Source organism: Nyctibius grandis, chromosome 18 (genome assembly GCF_013368605.1).
Source record: "Nyctibius grandis isolate bNycGra1 chromosome 18, bNycGra1.pri, whole genome shotgun sequence".
Lineage (NCBI taxonomy): Eukaryota > Metazoa > Chordata > Aves > Nyctibiiformes > Nyctibiidae > Nyctibius > Nyctibius grandis.
This window is the reverse complement of record NC_090675.1, coordinates 3,585,267-3,606,979: the sequence shown is the minus strand read 5'-3', so window position 1 is coordinate 3,606,979 and position 21,713 is coordinate 3,585,267.

Here is a 21,713-nt window from a genome sequence, read left to right as displayed (position 1 = left end):
TACTGCTGTAGACATACCCTTTCTCTTGAATCTTCTGCCAGTATCTTCTGTCGGCCTCTCCCCATCACTTCTGTGAAGTACAGTCATCTTGATTGCTGTTGTCCATCCCAGAACTGGCTCGTTTAGGATAGGGCTCTGTACACTGTTTGTGAAGCAAAACATAAAATACGATTATTCATAGGCTGCTGCTTCACAGGATGTTTTCCATGCCACCATGCACAGCTTGTACAAAGGTGAAAATTTTCAGCTTTCTTCCCTCTGTACAGTAAAACCCAAGGCCAATATTTGTTCCTTTTTGTGTTACAAGATCACAACCAAGCTGCCAATCATCTGGCCAAGAGGGTTATGCAAGAGTCAGGTTTACAGTAAAGTTGTACAAATTTTATAGCACCACAAACACTTTAACTACCACGATGCTTAAAACTCAAGAGCATTTGGAGAACAAGGAGAGTTATTCAAGCCTCACACCATTTTGGCTGCATGTTTTCCAGGTGTATGATTTCACCACATGGAAAAACACAGCCATTGCCAAAGTGAACTCATAAAAACCTTTGATGAGTAAAGTTTGGATAAGCACAAATCATTTGAACCGACAGTTGGTCCAATTCTCAAAGGGGTTTGGCAGACATAATATAATTCGTGGTTTCACACACAGGCCATTTTCCCCCTCCCTCCCTCCCCCCCTCCCCAGTCTTCACAAATTCGGAAGATGTTGTTCTAGAAGGTGCACTGGGTTGGGTTTGCTATGTTTTTCTTTTCCCCCGAAGGGTTAGGCACCACACTATTGCAACTCAAAGCCATTTGGGGCTGTGAGTAAGCTAGCAAACAGGTTTTCCAGAACTGTGTTTAGATAGTTGCATGATCTGCCTAATAGACATTAAAAAAAAAAAAAAAAAAAAAAAAAATTAAACTCTAGGTCTCTCACCACCCATTTGCTAGCAGGCAGGTAATATAAGGCAAACGCTCTAACAATCTCTTCCTCTGACACATTTGGACATGTTATTTCAAGATGTGTGGCGTCATTTAAGGCTGTGCCATGAGATAACACAGTATTTACATCTCTGGGCTGGGAGCAATATTGCTACAGCTTTTAGACATTATTGACATAATATTTTCTTTGATAAACAATCTATCAGGAAATTGTCAAATTCATAACTGAGGTAATGCCAGGGACTAAGCAATCCTACACAGTCCAAGAAGCAACTAGAAATAACATTAGAGAGCTTAAACACGATGAAGATGACTCCTGTTCCAAACGGCTTTTGTTAAGCCCTGCTATGAAGACAAGTGTTCATTTACAGCTCATGTGGTCTCTTCTCTATCCAGACAGGTAGGTCAGACAGCAGAGGTCTTCCTGATTAACCTCTCCGTAAGCAAGAGCAAAACTTGCTTACGTTTCCAGAACTGGAGTGAAACTCTCACCCCTTTAAATAGAAAATTTGAAATTGACCAGTAATTAGTAAGTTTTGGATACTTGGATGTATTTGAGCTGTTAGAATTCTGCATTTTGCAGTCCACAATGCAAATGAGGAACAAGTAGAGATCAGACATTTAATTTCTATAGCATGAATTATCTTTCTCAGTAGATTTTATGCACCTCATCTTCAAGAGGTTGCTATGTCATCTTACACCTACGTAAATGGACTTACAGCAAATAAGTAGAGCTTCCCCCATTTTTCATTTTATGAATTTTTCCACAGTTCAGAATAATTTATAAACTGATGCTTGCCATTTGCAGCGTCCTATCGTACACACCAGACCTAAAATATTCAAACTGCCTAAGAAGAAACTTTGAGTGGTCACATGAGGTGCCTCTGTCCCTTGCTCAGATATATAAGAGCGAATCAGCTGCAGCAACACAGCACAGATTTTTGAAACTCATTCTCCATGCAAGCTTTGCCATATTTCCTTATAAGCTTTTTCAGTGAATGCCCCTGAAAATATATGCCTGCAAATTCACTGGACGGAATAATCAGGGTAAGCACATGCAAAGTGAGAAGCAAACTGAATCACCTTTTTGTTTGCTTTTTTTGAAATTTTTAGTATTTGCACAATTTGTCACAATCCTCCCCTTCTTTACCCTCATAAATAAATCACATTTCCTCCTACAGGAACTCCATGGATGTGGCAGAATTTGCCCTCATGCAAGTCAGAGGTAAAAAGGAAACAGCTAGAAGTATGCACAACAATTTCAAAACATCACTGTCTTCTCACATCTGCCTACAGTGACGTCCAGTTTTCCAAAGCAAGCACATATATAATGGTGTTACAACTGCCCTTCTCTTTCAAACGTCCATGTTGCTTGGGCAGTTCGGGGCCTCAAGTGAGCTGCTTTAATGTGTACATTAACCCCCGCGCCACAGCTTGAGAGGTTGCAATTGAGCTGCGCCTTCCCCTCCTTTCCATAGGACTTAATACTGACATACTCCCCTTGACTTCAATCGAGCCCCTAAGTCGTAACATGCTTCCATGTTCAGCTTCTTGGTTTGTTTTTAAGTGATCAAGCTCACACAAGCCTAACGATTCCCTTCAGTTTTACAAGCATATTCATGTTCGCTGTCAAACGCGTGAGTTAGTTTTCTGCAGGCTATTGCAAGAGAGCAACTATTAATTACTGCAACAGCACAAAATGCCTTTTTATTTAGAAATGTATTTCAAAATGTTTTCAGTCATTATAGCATCACTCTCCCAAACTAGGTAGTCACTGGTAAACAGTTTGTCTACTCTGAATTTGTAGAAGGTTGGTGTATTTTGATTTCATACAGAATAATATTTCCTGTGCCCTTCCCTTTCCCTACTGTGTGAACTGATTTTTACATCCCTTTTTTTTTTTTAATTCTGGGCCTTTAGGGGCTTAATGGAAGATTTCCAAACACAAGGGAGTGTCTTAAAGGGTAACAGAAATGCACATTTACTCATTACTGAAGCTTTACAACACAATTTATTTCAGCGGAGAGAAGCTCAAAAATATGGCTTCCACTGAGAGCCCTTGGGAAAGGCGCTTCCCTTCACGTACTCACGATGGCACCAGAGCTGACTGCTCAGAAGTTTAGTTTGCAGCCAGATCCCTCACAAGTGCAGCTTTCAGAAAAGTCTCAACATTATTAAATGCTACTTTGCATGATGCATGCTTTTGATAATCCAACTTTTATTTAGGTATCTAAATTGAGTTCTGAACTCCTCCTAAAAAAAAAAATAAATTCTACCCCTCTCAGAGGAGACCCCAACCCTCCGGCTTTCTAACAAAAGAAAAAAGTAGTTCAGGAAACAAAAATGCAAGTTTCAGTTCATTATTTCCTTTCTGAAATGAAATTAATATGTATTATTATATATAATATATATTTATAGATGTATTTGTATATTCACATTCAAATATTATATATTAATATACTATACACATATAAATTTTTAGTATAAATTAGAGAAAAAGTCTACAGTCCCCTATAAGTTATCCTTTCCCATGGGTCCCATGTTTACAGGCGTGCTAGCTATTTCTTTGGACATCAGAGAGGACTGTCAATAGGACTTTTCCCAACACGGTAAATGATTACAGGCTCACCTTGAGTGACACCAGATTTCACAGATTTAGAAACTACATAAAATCATATTTCTCTAATTAGCTATTAATCAAGCACCAGCGAGTAAACATTTAGACATCCGAGACCAGATCCCCTTTTAGAAAATTGCTTCCACTGACAATTAGTGTTGTAAACTTTTCCTATTGTCCTTTTGCAAGAAGAAAATATTGTTGTTATTGACAACAACTAAAGAAAACATCACCTTTTCATCCCTGGTTATACACAGGCAATAGAGGACTCTCTATTTTAGAAAATAAAAAAAAAAAAGAGGCTCAAAACTCTCCTATTTTGAGTTTGAAGACTGGTTACTGGGCAACTGGGACACCATTCTCTCTCTCACCACGTCTTAGAAGATGAAGGATGAAAACAGCCTGGAAATGGTGGCTTTGAGATGTTGGGTCTCCTACACACTCTGCTGCCCCATGCCTTTCTAATACACACTACATTATTTACACAAACCTCTAGCTCAGGTAACCTAAGAGAAGGTCACCACTTTTATGGACACTTCAGAGACGTACTGTCACCACAGAAGTCATGACAACACCTTACATAGCGACAGGCTAAGCTAAACAACTAACTTTGTTCAACACATGCTATCACTAATGCTTTCTATGAAAATAACCCTGTACCTTTGGCTGGCCAAAGGATTTCAAGCAACACCATACTGTTCGGTTTCTTTCCATTTCACTTTTTGTTGGTTTGTGTGAAATCCTCAACCCTTACAGTGCACGTACTGGCTTCCTGGGTTTCGTTTCAATCCAGTTATTTGTCTTTTTATTTATGAATGAAAGTATCCTTAGGCAAAAGGTGTTGTCCAGATTAGAAGCAGGCAGAGTTTCTCAGCTGAAACTTTTATCCCTGCCCAAAGAAAACAGGCATATTTGGGTCAACAAAAACATTGCAAATTTATGTTGGATTTGTCACTTCAGCTGAAAAAATAAAAGTCATCAGCCTGAAAGTGCTTACGCATTTTCAAACTGAAATTAATAAATTATTTTCCATTAACAAGATGAGATTACAGGCACTTTAATGAAAGGAAGCAGTATGTATTGAGTCAAACAAAATATTTTGTTCAACTTGAACCGAGTCCCTTTTTTGGCCCTTTCACTAGTATCATCATCCTCCTCCCCTGAATCTGGGGTCTTTTTTGATTTTCAAGAAACATTTTCCTCTCACTTTTTGGAGCAGACGGTTCAGCTTGTTTTGTTCCCTGCAGCATTTCAACTCCTTCCTGCCCCTTCCAGGACAATTTGTGCCTACCAGTATCAAGACTACTATTACTTAGAAACCAGAGGAATCCTTCCTGGAGAGAAAACTTCTCCTGTTTGCTGGTAAGATCAGGGACAATCCAACAGGTTATAAGGCAGCATATAAGCATATACAGGCAGGTTATAAGCATATACAATGCTGCTGTGGAAGGCAGTTTTTGCCCATGCCCAGCCTGCCAGGACAGGAGCCTGTGAACATGCACCCTCCTTGGCCAGGAACTTTTTGACTCATTCCACCCAAGCAAATGTTCCTTAACTTTAAAAAAAGGAAAAAAAGTTAGATCTCCCTCAGCCACTGTCACCTATGGGTCAGAAACTAAAAATCTATAGATGGGTCTGAAGGAGTTTAACAGTCTGTAATGATAGATACAGAGACCCTCCATCTGGATGTCAAAAATTGTAGCAAGCACTTTACAAGGAGATGTGGGAAGAGGGATCCCTTCACCAGTTCTTCAACTAGAGATCCATTTCTTCACCTTTGATTTCACGTGAACGTGCAGGCAAAAGATGCCCAGGTCTCAGCTAGGACGCGATATGGATCCATTGGCCATTTCGGCAGTGCGCAGGGATATTTCTGCTCAATGATTTGCTCTCTTAGCAGCAAGAGACTGGCCAGTCTGCTCAGCTGGGCTCTCTGGCTTAATCAGGGCCCACTCACAACTACAGTCCTTGAATATTGAACCTTCCCTTAGTAGCTCTATTCTCCTGCACAACCATAAAATGCAGCCTGTCCTGCTTGGCACAGACTCCAGACTTGGATACACAACAGAGTAGGACATACGTTTGAGGAGGTTTGGCCCACAATGAGTCAAGAAGGAGTAGGATAGTCTGCGGATGTCCATTCACAAGCCTTTTCAGCTTGTAACCCATGAGAAAAAACATAGGGCATTCTTTGCCTCCGAATGTTTCTCCATACCTCTCCACCTGGCTACTGCCTCTCCAGCAGAACAGGTCAGGACTGCTTTCTTGGAAAGAGCTGGGAGACGTACATCCCCTTTTCTGTGTACTGCAGCGACCACCTTTGAAAGAAAACAAGGCCCATTTCTGAACCATTAAATACAGGGACTGTTATAGATGTTCAGAATCACAAGACTGATTTCTTTAAGGTTTGTGGTCCTATGGGAGCATTTCCCAGAAACAGAGACTACTACAGAGACTTTGCAGCATGGCAGATGTGATCAGACCAGCTATGGTGTGGTCACCCTGGCAGGAGCATGACAGAGCACAAGAATGTTTGCATGTCAAGCACAGTTTGGGACAAGATTGCTTGCAAATCTGATCTGTGTAGCCCTACTCATTGCTTCTCAAGAAAGTCTCTTCATCAGGGAGAAAAAACACAAGACAGAGAAACTCTTATACAAGAAATAGCTCTGGGGCTCATTCTTACCACTTCCTCCTGTCCTCCTTCTAACCAACCCACTATCTCACAGCTACTGCTCCCGTGCAAAGCTGCGTTACACCCTGGCTTGTGGGATTACAAGAGACCACGTGTGAACAAGGAAAAAACCTCCCAATCTTAATAAGCACGTCACCCTCTCACCAAGACATGGCTTGGACTGGCAAATTTTGTCCTGTTAAACTGAGCAACGTCACAAATTACAGTGTGCAGACATTAATCGAGACCACACCTTGAAAGAGTGAAGGGAATTGATGTGCAGCAGCGTGACAGAGCTGGACAGTGGCAACAAGACAACAATTTCTATCACATAAAAGCTGCAAATTGGAGTTTAACTTGTCTAACCAGCCCCTCTACATCACATCAAGGACAAAAATCTACCACCACCCTGGAATTTGTGCTCTCAGGTCTGTGTTCCTGGCTTGCCAGCATTTAATGTGTGTCTCAGGTGGAGCCAGCAAAAGCTCTTGTAAAATTGATCTTGGCCTGCACACATAGACCTAAGGTGGTAATTCACCTGGATAATTTGCAAATGGGAGGTTTGAGGACTGGGGTGGTGGAATGGCATTAGTTTCGTCAGAATCTGCAGGTGATTAAATTCAGATCCCTGTGCACAGTCCCAAGGAAGTAAGTGGAATCACTGAAGACTAGGGACAAAATTTGACTGAGGATGATAAATATTATTATTTGTGGAAGCAGCAAGTTTTCCTGGAATTCTACATAAAGTCTAATCTTACCAACAGGGGTTGTGAAACACAGAAGACACACAAAAAGCAGCATGGAAAAACTATCATGTGATCTCTTTCGTAGAGATACCATATCATACCTAGAAATACACAGGTGGACAATAACCCTACTACAGGACAAAAGTAACTATTCCAACACCTTATTGTTCAGACTAGAGAGACCCTCCTCTAGCAAGGTACTGCTGACTAAACAGAGAAGTTTAAGCACCAGCCATCCAGGTAGAGGCCAGTCTGGCTCAATGGCTCCTGATGTACTGTTGACCCAGAGCTAAACTAATTAGCCCATTTCCTTTTAACGTGTTCTCAAATGCTTCTTGGCTGTGTCACTCCACATCAGAGAACTCTGAAGCAGACTAATTACTCTGGAAAATATTTGATTGAAAATTAGACTCAAATGACAGACTGCAAGAGGTTACCTCCCCCCAATACAAAAGGCCTGATTCAGGACTCTGGGGCAGCTCCCCTTCAAAGTCAGTATAATTCTGCAAGTCCGGGAAGCATAGCAATATAAAAAAAAGCCCCGAAAGTTAGTTTTGGCACACAGTCCAGATTTGATTTGCTAGCAGTACCCCCTCTGATGCTGATGCAGCCCAAACATGGCCGATGAGCCTGTTACAGCCTTGACTAGCTCAGATGTGGGGAGGAAGAGGGAAACACCAGTGTGATTCTCCATTGGCAACAACAGCCCAGAGGCACAGCTCAGAGAATTTTAAGTAGCTAAAATGCTAAGCATCGAAGTGAGATTCTGTCCCAAAACTTCCTGTGGGTTACATTTGCACCTGAGTTTCTCTACCTGTAAAATAATAATTACCCAACACACCAGTTCTTGTAGGACTTAATTAGCACTTGTCAACCTCTTAGAGCTCCTCAAGGGAAGAGAAGCTAGGCACCACAAAGTACTAATTAATGGAAGAAGCCTTTGGAACAAAGTATACGATTCTGTTGTTGTCAGATCTAATAGAGTCATAAAAAAAACAAGGCTGGAAGGGATATCAAGAAGTAACCTAGGCTGTTCCCCTGCCCTGAGGCATGATCAAGTATATCTAAATCACTCCTGATAGATGAACACCCCTAAATCTTGGGATGCTCAAGCTGCGGATTAAAATAAAGATGGACTCATATTACATGTGTGTTGCACTCTTTGGCTCTGCTGAACGCAGATAAATACTCCCTCACATGTGGCACATGGGGCCTCTCTTAAGCGCTCTCTGCACTGGCTTGAAAGAGGCTTTACTGCACCCTCAGTGAAAGCGTACTACGAGATGTACCGATCTTTCCAACTCATTATTATTACAGCTCATGCAATAAAAAGCCCCATTGTAGCACACAATCCCCAAATCTCAAAATCGGAATAAATGAAACACACAAAATGTGAAAAAAAGACCTCCAAATGGGGGAATGGAGCAGAGAGGCATTAAAGGATATGCTCATGGTTATGCGTGGCTTTAGCAAGAACCAGAAATTCTGTGCAGATCACCCAAGTCTCACACATGGCTGAATTGCAAGACTTCCCTTCCATAATACCTTCAAATCATTTTTCTTAGGTTTTTCCCACTTTTCTGCTGCCTTTCCAGCCCCAAGAGTCCATCTAAAGTACAGTTTGGCCTAACATATAATTCAGATGTGGCTACTGAAGCATTGCACAGCTTTAAGTTTAAAATTTCCATATTTTTTTTTTTTTCCCTGAAACTGAAGTTAGGCAGGTCAGGTCTGGAACATTAGCTACACAAAGATTTTTAGCGGTTTTTTAAAAATGCTTTAATTGTAAAAATGTGCCAGTTCAAGCAGACTTTCCAAGATATACATGCAAAGTACAGTAGAAGATATCTTTCATTTGATTAACTTCATACAGGAAAGCTTTTGAAACTTATACTTTCTTCATCAGGCTAGTGGATAAAAGCTAAGCTAGGCAACCGATACAGCACTTCAGAAGTTTATTAAATTAACCAATTAAACTGAGGCAGTATACAATATACAGAGGCCAAGGCAAACAATGGAAGGTGGAACACACTCCCAGGGCCGAGACAATAGTTGTGTCAGCATATTATGAAGCTACTTCAGAGTTATTGTGGGAGGCGTGCAATAAAAAAAAAAAAGCTTAAGCCACTGAATTCAGTCATTCTAAGGGATTCCCAAACGTGCCCAGGCGGATGGAAGAGCAAGACGCAAACCAGTTTTTCACTAATTTTGTCACTTGAATTAGAAGCAGGTTTGGCCTGGAGAAACAGGTTGGCACACTACACAGGAAACAAAGAAAGGCTGGTTCTCTGGAGCCACGCAGTGCCCAGCATAAAGGAGCCCTGTTCTTGGCCGCTTGAAAATACAACCATAATGAACATGATTAATCAAGTACAGCACGTTTGTGTGGGCTTAGACACAGAGCTTACTCAGTAACAGAAGGTCTTTGCGGTAAGGCTGGCATCTTGTGTAGCATCTTACCCTCAATCACAGCGTTCCTACACAGCAACGTAACACAAATTGTAAAACAAGACAAATCACAAATACAGCAAAGCTCTTTGTATCAGCAGAGTTGAACAACAGAAGTGTACCTGAATTGAAGATTTGTCATGTCTCCAGTGCTAAACAAGAACCAAAATGAATACTTTCCACAACAGGGAGAATCAAGTGTGAGCTGAACTGCTCTAAAATTTTGGGTGCTCAGCATCCAGTTCAGATGCCAGTTTCGAAGGTTGCCTCTTCCCTGTACAAACAGTGCAGATTCTTTGGGTAACAGAGATTCAGTGGTTTCACATTACATTTCGCAGCACATGAAAACTTTTTCATGAGGTGTAAACCTTTTCACACAGCCCCAGAACAACTAATTGAAGGGGAAGGAAAAAAAAAGGAGACCAATAATGGAAACACTGACACAACATTTACTGTAAGAGCATGATCAGCAGCAACTATAATTCTCCTTCAGAAAGTTACACCCACAATGCTTTCTTTGGCCTGTATACCTCATATATTGCCTCAGTCTAACTGGTTAATTTAATAAGCTTCAGAAATATTTAGTTGCCTGGCTCAAAAAATTGGACACTATTTAAAACTGGGTAGCCTGGTTTGTGACCGCAGGTTGTTCTTGGGATGGCATATCCACAGTTCAGTGCAGCATCCCGGCTCAGCTCTGCTCTAGGAGCAGTTCTGTTGTGCTCCATTTCCTCTCTGGAAACCTAACAAATCCAGCTCAGTTCCCAGCAACACAGAGCAGCCACACGGCTCTGGATATGAGAGCAGCTTGACAAAGGAAGGTTAAATTGAATTAGCTGAACCCACTTAGCGTTCCAGCTCTGTGACAGAGTTTGAGAGGCTGGGGAGCACTGGGAAAAGACACAGGTTTTTTAGAAGACAGGATGCCATGGCAGGTAAAGAACCAGCCTGGGGTCCAGGAGACCCACTGCTATTCCTGCCTTTGCCAGTGACCTACCACATGACCCTCAAGAAACCACTCTACTTCGTGTGTTTTTCTTTCCACTCTTGCCTTTATTTGGCTTTATAAAGTTTTCTAAGCAATTGCATCATCCTGTTTGTACAAAATATGCATTTGTATAACATCTCACACAACAAGGCCCTGATCACAGCTGGTGCTTCTAGATAAAAGAGTTATAAAGAAAAATATTAGCAAATTCAATGTGTTTAAATGCACATCACAGGTATTTTGTAACCAATGTTTCTTCATTAAAGATTCTCCTGTGTTGTTTTGCCAAATGACACAGGATAGAGGAAGGCCCTGTGTGGAAGATGTTAGTTATTTCTTGCAGGCAGAATCTGAGGGGTACCTTGGAGATAGAAAAGGGATGGACTATTTTGTAGGCTAACAGCAAAAAAATCTAGAACAGCTGCATAGCTCTGACAACCTGACAGAGACATTTTTCTGTCCTGAGCTCCAAGTTTACTAGCTCTCTTCACAGGGTGTTGATGCCTTCAAACACAAATTCATTGGTTCAGCCTCATGTGGACACACAACTCAGTCCTAATCTAATCAAAGACTAACCGAAAAAATGCCTTTTGGATCATTCCCAGTGTTAACATTATTTCTACCCAGTGTGTGTCTCACTTTATACTCATCTCCAAAATGGTGAATAGCAAATGTAGAGAAAGATGAGGAAAGAAATTAAGACAAGTAGTGACCAATCTTCCACATCCCTGGTTTTCAACTAAAAACTCTCTAACCAGAAAGCTGCAAAAGAGTCATCTGAGCCAGCAATAGCATCAGCAGGAGCTGAGCTGGAGCCTCAAGTTCTGGCAGTAGCAGTGGCAGCGCCCCAAGAGCAATACTTAGAAGGAGTAAGGCCAGTGGCAGCAGCCCCTTGGGCTCTCCAACAGCTAGGATCCCCATCTCTTTCACTAGGGGAAGTGCAAGATTTCTGGGTGCACCCAGAAGTCTGGCCTTGCAACCTGCAGGCAGAAGGAAAACCAGCTGTAACCTTGACCCCCTTCTGAAGCACCCCAGATTTCCTAAAAACAGAGTCAGGAGAATGAGACTGGAAGTACATGCTGTTCAATAGCAGGAAAGAAACAGCATCAGTGTAGATGCTGCTTTCCTACGTCCATTCCCAAAGCTTGGATTTTTGACATTTGTCTTGTGAACTTAACAATGCAATCTGGATTTGAACAAGGTGATTCCACACAGCCCAAGAAACAATAATGGATATGCAAGTTATCATAATCTATCTTGTAATTCCTGTGGGTCTTGAAGATTCCTTCTGCAAAGCACCCAATCATACAGTGCCAAGAATCCTAACAAAGTGCCAGGACTAATCCAAAGAGAATGAGATGGGCAAGTGTAAAGCAACATGTTCAGGAGTTCATTAAGCCAGTGACAGACTTTGGTTTTCTTAATCTTCCCCACCCTTGATTCCTCAGTGCATCCTGCAGCACATTTCAACTGAGCAAGTCAGTACTGACCAGTTCCCACAGAGCTCAATGGAAATTCTGCCACAATTTCTGCAAAACTTGCGATTTAGGTTCTTGCCAGCCAAAGCTGTCACATTTCCCACATAAGTGTCATAGCACAACCACTGCATTAATAGCACTCACAGTTCGAGAGTTGGAGTTGTAACGCATAATGCTGTGCAACATGGAGGTACCCCAGCCATCTGGAACAAAGCCTTTCACATTGAACATTCCTTCTCTACATGCTTCAGCTGAAGTTGGATGTTCTCTTCTTGATCTGAGTACCTGGGTTTGTTTTGGGTTTTTTTGGTTTTTTTTTTTTTTTTCTTTCCCTATTTTGAAATTCTTAAAATGCAAGTGTTTGCCCTTTTAAAGGGGAATGAATAAAATATCCTTTCCCTTTAATGATCTGCTGCACAGCCGGCTGGGACAAAGTTGGATATGATGTCAGATTCCTGGTGCTTTAACACAACAGGGCTGTTTCCCCTAAGTATTTCTCTAACTAAGCAGAACTCAAAGATTTCCTTCTCCAGCAAACACCTGAGCAGAAGTGACTCACTCACCATGTTGGCAATTGGCACAGGTCTCAGCCCTAGTGCCAAGCCTACTTATATTGTTGAAATATTGAGAGGGGAATTTTCCTTCTGCGACTTCCAAAAAGGTTTGTCCCTCTACATTTTGCATAAGAAGTAGTCTTATGCCTGTTTTTGTCAAGGGGGGGTAAAAGGTTTCATGAAAATAAACAACTGGATAGAAAAGAGAGATCCAGAGGTTGGAAAGCTGCAGCATGAGTTCACCCAGTGTCAGGCACCAGAAAATGACATTGTGAAGGCACCGACACATGGAATAGCCTTAATGGAAGGTTACAACTGGCCAAGAGATAGAAAGCTCAGTACACAAAGTACTACCTGAATATTTATTTTGAAGGACATTGTAACAAAAGTGACCAATCAAAAAATGAATGGCCTTCAAGATACAGCACACAAGAAAGCAGACAAGACAGCTAAATACTTCAAAGGAAGCCTACAAGCAAAAGTACTATTAATTTTAACTAAATCCTGGGCTGGACACTCCTCTTACACTCATGTAATCATTAATTTCAGAAGAGTGACTTCAGATATAGCCCACAGTAAGCCCCAGATCATACAAATCCACTCTTTATTGCCTGAGTAGTGCCATTTAAAATCAATAGGATTACTCATAGTGGTAAAGTTAAGCACCTGTGAAAGTGTTTGCAAAATTGAGGCCTAAGGCCTGGTCTAGGCACAGCTTTTGTACTTGAAAAACTGGTTCACTTAAAGGTTTGTTTTGGTTTTTGTTTTATTTTTAAAGAAAACAACAGAATAATTAAAGCCATACAATCACTTTAAAATGGACATTTTTATTACTATAACAGGAACTTCCAACATCACAGCCATTCCCAGGTCAGTTACGCTGCTCCAACTGTACTCACACCATAGAGGGCTGCATCAATGCTATTAAGAGCAACCCCAACTTTTGCACCTTGGGCAGCTCAACAAGGAGATGTCAGCCCACTATGTCTACTTAAAGGTCTCCAGGTAATTCATCCACAGAAAACACCTGACGGAAAAAGCAACATGGGCAAACCCATGTTTGAACAACATTTGGTCCGGAGTGTGTCAAAAGTAGGAGAGGTTGTCTGTTCTGCCCCCCCCCCCATAATTTTCTTCCTATCCTGTGTGTGTACACCCACAGGAAAACAAGAAAACAACACATACCTAAAAATACTTTAAAGCTTCGAATTTCATGTGTGCAGAATTAAGAAAGGTGAAAAAGGTCAAGATTGCCTTGCAAGAAGACAACAGAAAGGAGTGTCCTCTCTACAGAAAACACCCAAAACTTTAGGGGATGCTATGAGGAAGAGGCGGTGGAACAGTGAACTAACATGTCTGGATTGCTAAGAGGTTAAAAAAATTGTCACACTTTCAAAGAAGAAGGAAAAGACAAGAAACATTAAGAGTAAACAGGAAACCTGGGAAATCTATTTCACTCAAAGTAGCAAACATCTGGAATAAATTGTCAAGAACTTAAGACCATCAAAGCAAAGTATTAATGAGGTTAAGAGGCAGCTAGACTGGAGGAGGAGACAACAGTACAGTGACAAAGGAGAGAGGTGGAGCTAAGATAAACCTAGAGGCTACAGACTCATTAGCCTAAAGGGCTTTGTTTCTCTGCCCAATACTTCCTTATCTTCTCATTGCTCCAGGGTTAAAATGTTTTTTTTCTGATGCTATTTGGTTTATGGAAAGGAAATAATATTTTTTTTTTCCCCCCCATAGGAATTTCATGCTGGCATCTGTGACATGGTACTTCATTGTTGAGACTCTGAATTTCTAAGTTTAACTCAGAAAAGCACAAGAAAACTGAAAACGCACTGCTCCATCCACCACATAGAGCTTTCTGAAGTCTGGAGTCCTCCTTCCTCTGTTTCACACTTCAAATTAAGAATAATTCTTACTTTTGTTACAGAATGTTTCTTAAAGAAAAACCTCATCCCTTTAATCAAAAGGATTTAGTAAACAACTCCATGGATTCAAGAACTGTTTTTTAAGAGACTCATTTGTTTTAAAGTAATTCAAACCAGGCTAAACAACACCTTTAAAGATGACAAAAAACAGTAGGCATAAATGAATAAGAAGTCTAAGAAGGAAATACTTAGCATGACTTATCCCTTAATATCCAGATCCCTCTCTAAAACAGATAATCAGAAAGCTATGTTGGCCCTTATTCAAAAGAAGAGAACAGTCTTCCATCTCTGCCTGGACTGTTATTAACTATATTGGTTACATTCATGGTCATTAACATCCTTTAAAAGATGATCCTGGGATTTCATTTTCCACCTCCCATTATTGAGCAATGGAATATTCATAAAACAGTAGACGGAAACAACTCAGAAGGAAAAAAAAAAAAAGCCTCCAAGTTCCCAACTCTGCCAGTTAAATTAAACTAAACTGAAGATTCCACATGAAATTGATTCGGGAGCAGCAGTATATATGCACACACATTAAAAAGCACACTGGGGGGGATATAGAATAATAAAACATGCACTTGCCTGTCCTCCGCTCTAATAACCACATGCAAACTTCAGCCAAGCCTGACAGAGTGGGAGAGGTTTCAAAGATATGAAGTTCCTGTGGGTTTCACGGTATAGGCACCTGGATAAAGGATGAAGATGCACTTAAGAGCCCCACTGAAGTAAAGCACTTCTTAGACATTAGAGAATCCACACCAGCCTTCCTTACTTGTTTAATAGCACAGGGCCTGCTCACACTGTTTGTTATCAGCCAAGCACCCACATCTAAGGAGTCAAAGTTTTATTGAGAACATCTGCTCTCATCTTTGCAAAAGGCAGCTGAAGCTTTGCTTCAACATCAACTGCTTCTCCATTAGCTGTTCCCAAATCCCTGTCTGCACAGGGGAGGCTAACTGGCAATTAATTGCTCACAGAGAGCCCCATGCTGCCCCACAGCACTCTGGGGTTATTTTTAACGCAAAGCAAAAGAAATATGCCTTGGTACTTGCAAGGATCAACAAGTTTGATCAGAAGAGTTTCGAATGACTGGATGCATTCAAAGTTATCCAAATCCATTGGTGAATTTAACCACCAGCTAGTATAGCGGTCACAAGAGGAGGGGTGTCTCCTTCAGCAGCCATTTCGGGCCTAGTTCCTCACTTCAGAGGTCTGGAGTGTCCTCTGGGCCATCCCTCACTAGACTGACCATAAGGAAAGCACAAAAACCCCTATTCCTCACTTCAGCAAGATGTCATGAATACCCACAGCAGATAAACTGGCCAAGGCCTCTTATTTATCTCCCAGTTCTAACACGAAGAAGCAATGAAGCTTTGAGGCACTCCGCTCCATTTTTCTCCACAGTTTTTATCTTGCCATTAAAACATAACTAGAGGGAGATATCTGGAAAAAAAAAAAAGGAATTTTTTTTTGCTCTGTCAGCCAGGTATGCGGACAGGCAACCCAGCCAGACCCAGCCACAGTGAGAGCACACTGCCCAGCACCTCGGTCCCCAGGGCTTAACCCATACCAGCCTGATACGTGCACGCACAAAACACAGGAGAACTTTAATACTAAAGGCAGGCAGTTGTTTTTTCAGTGACTGAGGGGTGCTTTAATGAGCACGCTGTGTTGTAGTGGCTGGAAAAAGGTGATAAGCTTTATATGTTATATGAAAAGCCAGGGGGTTACTTTATATAATCAGACACAGCTGACTAAATAGGGCACTGAAAATCATTCACAGCTAAGGTAAAACAAAACAACAAAACCCCCACAACCTTTCCGTCCTGCCTCCCCCAAAGAACCGGTTCCCCAGGCACAAACCTAGGGTTGATCCAAGGCCTCAAACACCCTAATTAATATGCTGCTAGGAAAAACACACTGGCTTACCTTGGTGTGCCAAGGCCTGGCCTCCATGTTGGTTGTGCAGGGAAAGGGACAGAGACAGGAGAGCCCAGGCTGTGCGTGAACACAGAACAGCCCCTCTAACTGAGCCCAGCAGCTTCTCCTTGTGTCTTTTATCTGGGGTGGTTCCTGAGGGCAGAGTGGAGCCCGTTAGCGTTAATCCCCCACAGCTGTGGGGCTGGAGGAGCACTCAGAGCCGCCCTCCCGGCCCCACACAGGTGTGGGAAGCTTCCAGGTGTCAGGCGTGCTTGGGGAAGGGCCCTCAACAGCAGGCCTCAGCTCACGGCCATGGCGCTACACGGGAAGGCAAAACCTTGCCGCCATTTGCAGAGCAGGGCTGCCGCAGCCTCCACGTTTCACTGAGGGAAAGCTCGGCTCCCTGTGCCCAGCCGAGCCACGTGCACTGCCAGCAGCCAAGCCACGAGGGGCTCAGATGTTTGCCCCACTCTAGCCAGCACACTTGCATGCATGTGTCTAACCTAGGAACAAAACTAAACTTCTCCATCTTTTCCAGAAAAATTAGGGCAGCACACAGTATTTTGGCAATACCTGTGTGCTGCTGTTTGTACAAACTTGGGTGAACTGTAATGCCAATTTAAAAAGAAATCACTGATATTTCTTTGAGGCTTTTCACAATTCCAGACAAAATATGGATACTTGTACTGCTTCAGCTCTTGATTCACACCAGTATTATTTTTCCAAGCATTAAATTCTGTCACAGCCTTTACACCCTCAGCCCAGTTGGGAGGGCAGAGGTCCTTGCTGAGACTAGCTAATTCCTGTTCTACAAATGACTGTCTGCTATTTAAACTGCATCCTTTTACATATGATGGCTTAAAGGCAATAGCTTACCAGTAAATTCATGGACATTTACCTCTTTCTGGCCTGTTAGAAGAAGCCCCCAACCCCATTCTCTCTGGTAATGAACTTTCTACTCATCACAGCTGTGGTGGAACTTGCAGCTTCCAAAACTTAAAGGGACAAGGTAGGAGAAGGGAAGTTACCTGCCACCCTCTCCAGTTTTCTGTAAAACAACTTCTTTTTGAACCGTGTGAACTTGTGACACACTGAGCAACACCAGTTTTCAGTACAGTGTGGGTAGGTTCATGCAGGAGGCCAAAGCCCGTACAAAGTGGGACTCGAAAGGCTTTCAGCAATGCTGTGCAAGTTAGCTAAAGGAGAACCAGCTTCGCCCCTTCACAGCTGTGGGGTGGGATGTGCTTTATCTGTGCTATACAGGGATATACAAACTGGCTGCTGCTTGAGCTATCCAAATAACCACACTGATTCTCCAGAGATGGCTTTTTTTTATGCTCTCTGGTAATAAAAAAGAGAAGCTGTAACACCTGTAGGAAATACCTGACCAAGCCTATCAGGAGATTTGTTGGGACTCAGCTTGCAGGATCAGCATCTGGAATGGCAATGCAGCCAATGGCCACTGGTCAACAGAAGATCAGGATGGCTGATCCTGACTCTCCAACTACTTGCTATGTGATCTCAGCCAAGATGGTTTTCACTTTCTTCTTTTAGTCCTCTGGCTGTTTGGATCTCCCTTCTCTTGTGTATATAAGATCTCTTACTCCATGAAAGGGCAGCTACTGTCTTCTAATCATTGTAACAAAAACTTCCTGCCTGGCCTAGCATCTGAGCTCTGTATTCCTGCTGAAGCAGCTGACGAAACAGTGAGCTTGCTAGAATATTTTGCAAAAAAAAATTATGTTCCTCAGGTCAAAAGACACATTAAGCGATCATTTAAACTGAAAGGGACAGTAACAAATGGCAACATTTCCCCAGATAAGGACTCAAGGAGGTATTGCCATGCTTGACCTTAAATACCTGAGTTAGCATTGCTAGGCCTCTGCTTTATAATTAGTGGAGTCAGAAAGATGCTTGCAGAGCCTGAATCAGAGGAGAGATGAACTCAAGTGCCCTGAAATGCCTATTCAAGGACCTCTTTCCCTTTAATCACTGAAGTCCTGCAGAGAGAAGCCTCCTCGAGTATACACTAGATTTAAGTGGCCAAAGTTAAGTCAATACACATGAGAATCCCCCAAGTTATATAACTCTAACAAAAATTTCCAGGTTTGCACGTTAGAAAACTGTTATTTCAAATTCTGTTCCCACATGTGCTTCAGGGATCCAAAGTCTGTCTCCTTCAGTGTGAAACTCCCCTGCTGCTTTCTGAAGTCTTGGGTTTGGAAAAGGGCATAAGAGCATGTTGAAAGACAAGGGACCTCAGATGCTGCAGCTGTACAGACAGTTCTGCACAACATCAACATGCCCAGAAGTGTTCCTTTGCAAGTTGTGAACCCCAGCCATGTAATCAGAGCTGTGGGAATTGGAGTCTTTTCTGGAGCAAGCCATGGGCTTGCCTTTAGGAATCCAAGTGGATTTGCTCTCGCATATAATCCAGCTCTGCTGAAGTTGGTTTTCCCCCATTCATAGTGGGAAATCCATTCTCATTGGGTATAAGCATTATCATAGGATGACTTAAAGATGCCTGGCTGTGGTTCATGGATAACATCTTCCTGATGACCACCTGAATTTAAACAGACTGATGGAGAAATGAAGCAAGGCCCACAGTTGAGAAACTTTTTCTGTATAGCTGCCTACAGGCAGGTTAAAGACCAGTGACCTAGAGTACAGTTAAAAAACATGTCCAACATGAATTATCACTTCTAAAATCAGAAGGCATTTCAAGGATGACAAGGGAGAAGGAAGAGGAGGAGGAGAAGACTGTCCTAAGGTCAGATACTGTTCAATATTAACAATTTGGGGGGTGAAACAGAGAACACAAAATTTGTGGATGATGGACAGTAAGCTAAAGCAACTTATGTGGAGTTTGTAGGATGGGGATAGAATTCAGAAGAGCCTTAAACTGAAGGGGAGATAGAAAAACAACAAGAAAGAATTATAGATTAGTGCAGATCATTACATGTTAGAAGAAAGACACCAGTAAATTTCGGAGAGTGATTGGTTAGGCAGAGGTTCCTCTGGAAAGGGTCTGAGGTGCATCACAGATTGATCATATGTCAACCCAGTAAAAGGCAAGTGTCATTGAGGCTGTATTAACAACGCTGCCATATGTAACATCACAGCATCACAAATTTGTTAAAGTTGGAAGGCACCTCTGGAGCTAGTCTAGACCAAACCTCCTGTTCAGAACAGCATAGGCTAGAGCAAGTTTCCCAGGAACATATCCAGTTGCGTTTGGCATATCTCCAGTGATGGAGACTCCATGACCTATCTGGACAACCTGTTCCAATATTTGACCACCGTTACAGTGAAAAAGTTTAAATGTAATTTCCTGCATTTCAATTTGTGCTCATTGCCTTTCATCCTGTCAATGGACACCACTGGAAATTGCATAGATTTGCTGTACTCAGTCCCATCATCCAGGTCGTTAATGAAAATGTTAAACACTATTGGCATTGTATTTTCGCATAGAAAACTCATACTTCAGACAATCTGCACATTTTTAACATTAGTGAAAATTCAAAGTATGTCCTTAGATAACCCATGCTGGCACATTAACAAGGTAACAGAGGCAGAGGGGAATCAGATCTAAGGAAGTTTCTGGGATGGATAGAGCAGGCTACAGGGGGATCAGAAGCAAGCAGTTACTAAGAAAGAGAAATCTGGAATAAACTTTTACCCATATTGCCTAGGAACATACATAACCTTCACTACTGCTGAATCACAGGGGGGTTTTTTGCTTTGTTTGGTTTTTTTTTTACAGATAACCAACCCCTGAAATAATTATTCCATTACGGCTGGTGCTGGAATTTTGTGTCCAAGTTGGCATACCATGTTTTAAGAAAAATATGCACATATTTAAGGTAATCCTAAAGAGAGCAAGAAGAATTAGATGTGTAGAAAAGATCGCTGAGAGAAAAAGTTGGAAAAAGAATATTGAAAAAAGAAAAATAAACAGTCTTCCAGTATGCTAACGTTCATTACAAAGAGGATACAAAGGATGAAATTGGCTTAATTCACAGACAGAAAGATTTAAGTTAGATGGTAGGGGGAAAAATGCATAAATATAAGGCTAGCTTTGGACTTGAGGCTACCTAGAAAGTTTAGACAGGTCAGACAAATATTTCTAACAATGATCCTGCCTCCAAGCAGAACAACAAGCTGGGGAAAACTCATGTGAAGCTTTTTCTGCCTTTTATGACTGTATATTTCAAAGGCTACTCTACCCATTCACAAGGTTTCAGAAAGGTTTACAGGATTAAACGTTTAAGAGTTAATAAAACACATTATCAATTCTACACTGTTTTCTTGTTTCATCCCATCCAAATAGCAACTGTTTGTGAAAGGGCTGACACTAAAGAGCAACTGCCAGGGTTCATGCAAGTTCAATTCCCATCTGATCATTTTAATGATGCTTGGTGAGAATCTGTTTTTGTGGAATTAACCTCAGCTCTTTGTTCTCTTTAGTTATTTGAATCTGCATCCAAAACCCATAAGCACAGCTCTATGTCCCCAAATGAAAGTGAAGATTGAAATGAAATTGGGATTGATAAAGATTCTTAGAACAAGCCTGTAATATTTTCATGATATTTATCTAAACATCTGTCCTTCCCCCTTATAGAAGGGGAAGGTTACAGTTCCAAATTCTTTTGTATGATGGTCCAAGAGCCCAAGGTGCAGAAGTCCAAATGAGCAACAAGCTTAGTGGTGTAGCCCAATCCAAAGATCTCTTCAAGCAGTCTGTAATAGGCACACATCTGCTGCATTGCCCTTGAAGTGCAGTAATTCTGGGGCAACAGATAGGAAAAAAGGGGAGAAAAGAATTTTGAACAAAGATAAAAGTGCACCAATGAGGAAGGAGCAGCAGAACTGCAAAAAACCTGAGGGAGGGAGGGGGTGCAGCCAGGGGAAGGGGAAAATGTGGAACTGCTCAGACCAGACTTCCATCAACCTAAGATATAACAGAGCAGCCCTTGAAGAAGTCATGTAACTAGGCAGTAACAAAGGAAAAAGGACCCATCAAAAAGTGTGCATGCTTTGATGGAAAAATGTGACCTCATCTTTCAAGAGCATTATCCTCAAAGTTTTTGCCTACCAGCTTGCACGAGGAAAAATAACCCTCTCTAGATTGAAGTCCAAAAGTAAGCCTCTGTGCCATTTTATCTAGTCTTTAAACAGTGCAAAACCCATAAGCACCATCTGACATCTGATGCCTGAGTGACTTCAGCTCATATTATTAGAACATTTGGTTGGGTATGCAGTTCTGTGGAGCTCGTACAAGGTAGTACTAGACTTTGCAGATGTGTATGCACCATACAAGACCATTTTCCAGACCCACCACTTAAACAATTTCCAAATGAAGTATGTAAATGAAACTTCCATTTTGCAGCCCTCTCCCATGAGCAGCTCCTTTCTTTGCCG